This window comes from Atta colombica, unplaced genomic scaffold (genome assembly GCF_001594045.1).
Source record: "Atta colombica isolate Treedump-2 unplaced genomic scaffold, Acol1.0 scaffold54, whole genome shotgun sequence".
Lineage (NCBI taxonomy): Eukaryota > Metazoa > Arthropoda > Insecta > Hymenoptera > Formicidae > Atta > Atta colombica.
Genome location: NW_017259544.1, coordinates 1,271,293 through 1,280,067, shown reverse-complemented (window position 1 = coordinate 1,280,067; position 8,775 = coordinate 1,271,293). Strand labels below are relative to the sequence as shown.

Genomic DNA, 8,775 nt, shown 5'->3' with positions numbered 1-8,775 from the left:
AGGTGGTTCTATGGTTGAGTCCAGATGGTGTTCCCAGACTTTTACTAATTCCGAATCGAGGCACTGAATTATTATAAATATTAGGTGTACAACTTTGCTTCCGCCGTTTTCCTATAGATGGCTTTAGCGGTAAGTGGTGGTCGAAATAAATAGATCATAGACGTCATACAATAAACTTGGACATCTGTCAACATAACCCCATAGAAACATTAGTCGATTTGTGTCTGCATCATAAAGTTATTCTCGATTGAAAATGTCAGTTTACGAGCCAAATTCTCGTCATTTGCGGGAGGTTTTAATTTTTTGCTTCAATATGAAGAAATCTGCGACTGAGGCTCATCAAATGCTCTCAAATACCTATGATGAGACCGCTATTAGTGAAAGAAAGTGTCGTGAGTGGTTTCAACGCTTCAAGAACGGTGATTTTGACGTCCAAGGTCATGCTCTGTATTTGGTGGGACCAGCTCGGCGTAGTGTATTATGAACTGTTAAAACCGACTGGAACAATCACAGGCGATCGGTATGGAACGCAATTGATGCGTTTGAGCCGAGCATTGAAAGACAACCGGCCGCAATACAACGAGAGACACGATAAAGTGATTTTGCAGCATGATAATGCTCGATCCCATGTTGCGAAAGTGGTCAAGACATACTTGGAAACGTTGAAAGGGGAAGTCCTACCCTACCCGCCGTATTCTCCAGACGTTGCTCCCTCTGACTATCCCTTGTTTCGATCAATGGCACACGGCCTGGCTGACCAGCACTTCCGGTCTTATGAAGAAGTAAAAAATTGGGTCGATTCGTGGATAGCCTCAAAAGATGACCAGGTTTTTCGACGCGGGATTCGTACGCTACCCGAAAGATGGGAGAAAGTAATGGCCAGCGATGGACAATACTTTGAATCATAAATGTATAACCAGTTTTTTACAATAAAGCCTCGAATTTCGGAAAAAAAACGGCGGAAGCAAAGTTGTATACCTAATATAAGAAAAATCATCTCACGTACCAACAGGTCTTCGAAGATTTTCTAAAGATCGATGTATCTGCATGATACTTGTATACAATCGCAATTCTGTAACGGACTCCCTTGTCATGCGTTTAAGAGCAAGTAAAGAAAAGCTGCGTTTATCAATTATCTCTTATTTTCGTCAGAAAGGAATCAGAGCCGCACGCTTTGAGAAAGTTATGATCAGTAAGTGCCATATTCTTCAATAAATATGCAGCCGGACCAATCAAACTGGTTTTTAAATATTGCAGTTTCTCAACAGAAAAAAGAGAAGGATTGATGATTATCAAAGAGGTAAACAGGTCCTTGAAAGAGATCCAATCGAAGTCCCATTAAATTTTGGTAGGTCAATACGAGATAATCTCGTTTGATGATAACGTGGCGATCCAGTAGAAGTATTAAGATGGGCGGAAGACGATTCAAGTGAAGCTCCACGATCTGTATCGAGCAGCAAAATTATACGTTCCGAGATCTCTAAATAAAGTTCGCATGTAGTGGCAAATAAACTCTCTGTGAAATAAGAATGGTTAAGAACTTGCAACTTATCGTCAGAACTAAGATTTCTTATTGCTACTCCAATTGCGTCATTTACAATGGAGAATCTCTCCCAATCTTCCTTGCGATGAATCGTGCTTGTATTCTTTGCGAATTCAAGTAACTTAACTCGATCTTATACTGTCATGCACTGCATTGGTAATCAGGTTATTAAATGCGAGTTGCTGTTCTAACCTCTACATGTGCAAGTCTCATCCTGCCAAAGCTAACATATCCGGCTCGAAGGATCAAATGTTCGCTTATACACTAATGGCAATAAGTACTCACTCAACTATTGAATCTGCTGAACGCAGTCATCATTATATTAACTGTATTTTTGTGATTTATTAAATATAAAAAATTTCAAATGGTTCGATTAATATTTATTTTAAAGTCGACATTCATAATCGATCCTTATTTCAAGATCGTCTTAATAAGATCGATCTAAGATATTAATAAGGTTCTCTGGTAGATAATATCTTAAAATAAAACTTAAGACGATGTTAAATATAAGAATCGACTATACTAAAAATATGTTGTATAATTTTATTTTAAATATCATAAATCGTGCTCGCGAGCTACAACTTCATCGTGTCCTCTGTGACTTTTTACTGCTTAAAGGAATTTTCGTACGAGATAAGTATAGGATCACGACAGACAGATTCTCACAATTATTCGAGCTTTTCACTAAATAATTTTGGCGGCACGAGAGAACGTGCCATTCTTTCAATAATTTTCGTCTTCATTAAATTATTTGCTCCCAATTAATTCGCGACGGCAACAGGAGTGGGTAAGAAAGATAAGGAAATTGTCGGAGAAGATAGGTTGAACCACACACAAATTAATAATGAAATAAATAAAAATTATATTTAATGAACCGAGTTACAACTAATATTTGGATTCTTGCTCCCTAACTTGGATTTAACAAGATTTACTTCCGCGAACGACAATTATGACTTATTTTTAACGCCGGTTCAACAGTTGCACTTGATATCTTAATTTTCCGAAGGATCACCTTCGGAGGTGGCGAATATATGGTGATCAAATATTCCCGACATCCGTCGACAGCAATACAATAATTCGTGTTCCGAGCGAGAAAGAACCCACGAGGGCAATCTCGAATTCGAACAATACTCCGAACACACAATTTACAGCACGGCACAAAAAATACAAAACAAGACGAAAAATGACTCAATTGTGACAAGAGAGCGCGAATTGACAATCAATAATTTTCTTGTCTAACGACAAGGCTCGAGCGGATAGTACATGGCTAGTAGTTCCACGGATCTTGATGGCGGCTTAAACCGGCTGCTTGAAATCACGCGAGTTTTCACGCGCGATTCATTCGATGCCACAAATCCGATGATTGACAGCTTCACAAAGGTGGCGGCATTTATCTCACCAATATTCTCCTCTGGTCCTATCGCGACAATCCTTGATTATAAAGAGCTCACTACTTCTCAACAGCTCATTGCTTCTCGAATTTCTTGACAGCGAGGAAGTTTGCGTCCTCTTACAATCAATGCCGACTCAGCCACAAAACGAGTGCCGGGAATTTTCCGCGGATTCAAGTTCGGCTCCCTTCTAATAGGGGCCATGTCATGCGCCAATTGGTCCTTGTTAATCACGCGGACCCGCGTATCGTATAAATCCTTGCGGGCCGCGAATCCTTGCATCTTAGAGCGCGCAATATAAATTTCCATAGATTCCTGCGTCCTAAATTATTCGGGCTGGCATGGGATATTCAGTTCTTCTAGCTGAAGCTCTTCAGCTCCATGTCGAGATATTTATATCTTCGACTGGCGGTTGTATTATTCATCTGGTAGCCGAGAGTTTTTACCTTCCATTGCTCCATTTTGTAAGTAGCGTGCGATATAACGAAGTTCAGAACGAATTATAAAATAAATATGAATGATTCTACGATTTGTATCCGAGCTCCCTTGCGCGGTCCTCCAAGTCCAGTGTCGCACCTTCGTCCTTCTTGTCTCCTGCTTCCAATGATAGATGAGACGACGAAATTACAAAACGATATTTGAGCCATCGAGTATAGTTCACTGATAACTCTAAGTCTAAATACGAGACTAAAAGAATTAAGTTCTTTATAGAAAAAATAGATGAACGCAGTCAAATGAATGAATAGCGCACGTTGGCATATGCGTTCGCATACGCGCCCATTTACGCGGTTACAGCTCTTCGAGTTGAGAGGACGCAAGATTTCCCGCAGACACTTGAAAATAATGCACAAAAATTGTTGTTACGTTACAATAGATCTGTCATTTTTTAATAATAAATATTTAATATAATTGTATATAATATAATTTTATTTTGAATATTATATAAATATATTATTTTTTAATAACAAATATATTATATAATTGATAATTCTGATCACGATTGAAAGCGCAATTATCGAAGTTAATAGAATCACCAAGAGCTGCTATCTCAAAGTGTGATTATTCATGATTATGTCTCGAGGTGCGAGACAATGCGTAATACTCGTGGATCCCGGCAACTATCGATTGATATCGATAATGATAAGATTTATAAATCGTTAAGGGACCTAATCGCGATCAACCAAATTCCATTAACGTAATAATATTCGTACCTGCAAATCAGAAGAAGGGATTATAAGTTTATTAAAAACTGTTACTTCTAATATACATACTAAAACATACTTGCGTACTTTTGGTAGAGAATATTTTACACTGATATACACAATATAACACCGCGCACCGGACGGGGCATTTTTCTTTTTGTCGTAAATAGAGGAAAAGATCGTCCATTGCTCGCGGATTTTCTCTAAACGATCCGTTGCTTGCATAAATATACCGAAATTGTGTGTTTTCGGAATCGCGAACAAAGATTGTGGAATTTTTTAACAAATATTCTAATGATCATTCACTAGTCAAACACTCTAATCGTTTCAACTCTGTTAGATCTCCTGTGTATTAAGAAATAAATGTGAAGTGATAATTGCGATTTTGCGATTTTGCGATCACTTAGCAATACCTTCGATCACACCTGAAATTTGCTTCTTCCTTATAATTTTCTGCTTATATAATAATATAAGCAGCATATTAATAGCTTATACGGTCTTACATATGTCTGAGCACTATCTATCGGTACGCATATTAATGTCATGTTTTACAGCAGTAGTATAAGATAAGACATCGTTCTCTAAAATGAAAAATATCGCAAAAGTCGTCGGAAATTTATTTTAATTCTCTGCTTTCTTCCGTATTAGGTTCGTAGTTGCTTTTGTAAACGGTCCTTCCATACGTGTACTCGTAGATTCGATGTCTGTGCAGTGAGTAACTATGGCTGTCTTCTCATATGTCTTCTTCTTGCCAGTCAGTAAGGTAATATTACTAGGATTCCTAGATGATGTCATCTGGAGAAATGTTCCCATTCTCGAAAACAGTAAAAAATCGACGTCACGATTTGTTGCGTTTCTACAGTTTCTACAATTTTCGTATGTGTTATTGGATTTTATTACATATTTTCGTCAGCAGTGATCTTTATTGAATTGGTGAGTAAATAATATTCCATAGCAATGTTTACTTGCAATTGTGTAATATTATAGTTCCCATTTTTTTAAATAATTGGCGAAAAAGAGGTTAGACCGCGATTTCATTACTCGATGCTATTAATATTATTCAACAACCAACAATTCAATTACAGAAATCCTCCTCTCTTCTTGTTGTTTTTATCGATTAAGAAGCAAGTTCGCATATGATTGAATAATTATTGACAGATCATTAAAAAGACTGTAATTTATAAGCATCATGATTATTTGCAATTTCAGTGTGACAGGTCTGAAGCGTGACAGGAGATGATTATTGTTCGATTCGACTACGATGTAAGCTAGTAGTAGTGATGATAAAACACTCATATTCTCAGGAGGATATTCCCCGCATGAACTAACAATTTGCACTTGTGAGTAAGCGAAGTTAATGTTATATGACGAAGTGAAAATCTGTTGTTTGGATTGAATCAATTTGATTGAAAACGTAGAAACGATATAATTCTTTCACACGATGACAAATTTATCTTTGTTATGTTTTTGTTTACTACATTTACTTCTGTTTTTTTTCGTCGCATAATACAATGTGTATATTCGACCGAACGTTGCTTCATTGTAATTGATAATAAGATAATTTTAAATAATTGTACTTTAAATTATTATATTTTATTTTTTAATTTCATTTTACTTCTAAATTATATTCATTTCTGTAATGTATTCATTTCTGTAATGTATTCATTTCTTTAATTATAATTTTTTATTAAATAAGCTTTGTATGTTATCATTGCTATAAACTGTTATCATTGTTATAAGTAAGGCGTTCTACGTTTATGAAGGAGGCGTTAAACAATGGTGCACTGATTGCTATTATCAAGATGAAATTGATTTGTTGATTCATCTGACAGCGATTTTTCGGATACGGAACAATGAATTATTCATGAACGCAATTCCCATAATTCATAGCAAAAGGCCCAGAATACAATCTTACATGGATATTATTAGTTTATATGACAATGACAAATCAAATTTTCGGTGAGTTATTATCCTGCAAAATGCATTTCTATATCACGTTGAAATACTGGTTAATGGCAAAAAATGTTAATATAGATATGAAGTGTTACATTTTTCACTTACTAAAAACATTAATTAATGTTATTTCAAATGAAATGAAATATATATCAACCATATTACAAAGCTTGTCATCGGAGTTTGCGTAGAAGGGAAAGGGGGGTTTGTTCTTTTTCTCTCTCTCGTCCATTGCGATATCTCTTTCTAACTCCTTATCCTCTTTCTCCCACCTATTATATTCTCTGTCTCGTAGTTCTACACTTACCATACTATTCGCTCTTTCTCCAACTCTCGCATTCTTTTTTTTTATTTTGCATATAATTTTATTAAATAAATATGGTATTTGTTTTTTACAATTTTTAATAATATGACATAACAACTAATTATAATATTTTTTTAATAATGTAGTACTACTCAAGCGTTCTTAATTACTGAATCATTATTAAAACTATTATTGAGTAGCTATCGAATATACAATATTAAACTATATATACTACTGAACAGCTCATTATTGATAGACTCTTAATTATAGGGGAAGGGAAAATAAAATAAAATGCATTTTAAAAAAATCTCATATTTCATTTTTTTTCAACTTGATATATTTTTTTCTGGCGTTGCGATCACCAGTTTATGTTTTTTTAAATACATTCTGTAACGCACAATTCTTAACATTTTCACATTGCACAATATTAATAATATCCAGATTTCGGAAAGAATCTATATCTTCATAATCAACATCCAGAGTCTCAATGGTCACTATCAAATATACCAGCCAGCCATTCATGTTTTTTCATATCCTTTAACATATATTTGAGAGTACAAATAAGTTTCCTCCGTTTTTAATCAAAAATTAAGCATTTATTGTGAAAGAACGATACACAATGTTTTATTCAAAGTAATGGCATCGCTAGCCACTACTTTTTCCCATCTTTCTGGTAACATGTGGATACCGCGTCGGAAGAACGCTTCATCTTTTGAGGCTATCTAATCATCGATACAATTTTTGGTATCTTCATATGATGTGTTGCTCAGATAGGCCATGCGTCATCGATCGGAACAAGTGGTAGTCGGAGGAGTATGTCTGGAGAATACGGCGGGTGAGATAGAATTTCCCATTTGAGTGTTTCTAAGTAGGTTTTGACCGGCGCCGCAACATGTGGTCGAGCATTATCATGCAGGAGAATAATTTTGTCATGCCTGGAGTAGTAGTGAGCGCGTTTTTCCTTGAGTGCTCGGCTCAATCTCATCAATTGTGTTCGGTAGAGAGCCCCAGTAATGGTCTCGTTCGATTTGAGCAACTCATAATACACGACACCAAGTTGATCCCACTAAACATTTTACACAACATGAGTTATACAACATGAGTTTTTTTCCATGAATATTCGGCTTGGCTGTCGATGTTGAAGCATGACCAGGTGGTCTCCATGATTTTCTCTTCTTTGAATTAGTAGTGGATCCATCACCAATGACTATACGATGCAAAAAACCCTTTTGTTTATGCCTGGCAAGCATTTCACATATGAAAAATCGGCGTTCAACGTTTCTCGACTTCAGTTCATATGGAATCCAATTCTCTTGCTTTTGAATCATTCCCAATGATTTCAAACGATATGAAATTGTTTGAGTCACTCCTAATGTAAGTGCAAGTTCTTTTTGCGTTTGGCACGAATCTTCATCCAATAATGCTTCCAATTCCGCGTCTTCGTACACTTTCGACCTTCCGCTGCGTTCTTTGTCTTTGACGTCAAATTCATCATTCTTAAATTTTTGAAACCACTCACGACAACTTCTCTCATTTAAGGCAGCATCATCATATGCTTCTACAAGCAATCTATGAGTCTCAGCTGCAGATTTCTTCAAAGTAAAGAAGTAAATCAAAAGCAAATGACGCTTATTCGGCTCGACATTTTCGTACAAAAAAAAATATATGATGCTGATACAAAATCGCTAATATTTCAAATTATGGTGTTGCCAATCTTATTATATATCGTTCTACATCAAACAATTTTAATTATAGTTTATTAGTGGCGTTTTTTGCAAACGGCGGAAACTTATTTGTATTCCCACATGTAGAGCCTTATTATCATCTTCTTCTGCACCAATTACAGCCATCGTTTCATATGTACGGGATCATCCATCGGGATCATCCATCGGATCTTTTCATTGCAATATGATGGTGATAAGCATTCAGCCAGAAAGCGCAATATTTTTCAGATTTTGTCAAGAAGTTCCATGAGACATATAAAAATATAATGAAAGAGAATAGCTCCTTTTCTCAACACTGCTATTTCGTTCACAATAAATTTCTTTCTAAGATCCTTGCAGATTCACAAACGTTAGTACGATTATGATGACTTTTCGAGACTGTGTTTGATTACAAAAAAAATTTAGTTTTTATCTCTTATATTGAAAAGAGATGGAGGATATTTTTTTTAGTGATAACAATTTACGTAATCTTGCGTACTACATTAAATAATAAGGCTAAGGTATTCGATCATATGGTATCATGTATTAAAAGATAATAGGCTGTAGTAGGATATATAAAGAGATTCTGGACACTATGTATTAGTGCGTATACGTATATGCGGTGTGTGTGTGTGTGTGCGTGTGTGTGTGCGTGCGTGGTGCGTGCGTGCGTGCATGC

General features: G+C 35.8%; 1 long non-coding RNA gene across 1 annotated transcript in view; it reads right to left on the bottom strand.

Moving 5' to 3' along the window:
- Positions 1-395: 395 nt before the first annotated feature.
- LOC108691869 overlaps positions 396-8,775 on the bottom strand; it is a 16,451-nt gene continuing 8,071 nt past the window's right edge. The window contains exons 2-3 of the long non-coding RNA XR_001931940.1: positions 462-464; positions 396-408 (exon numbers count right to left, since the gene is read on the bottom strand). This is a non-coding gene — a long non-coding RNA (uncharacterized LOC108691869). The remainder of the gene's footprint in view (positions 409-461; positions 465-8,775) is intronic.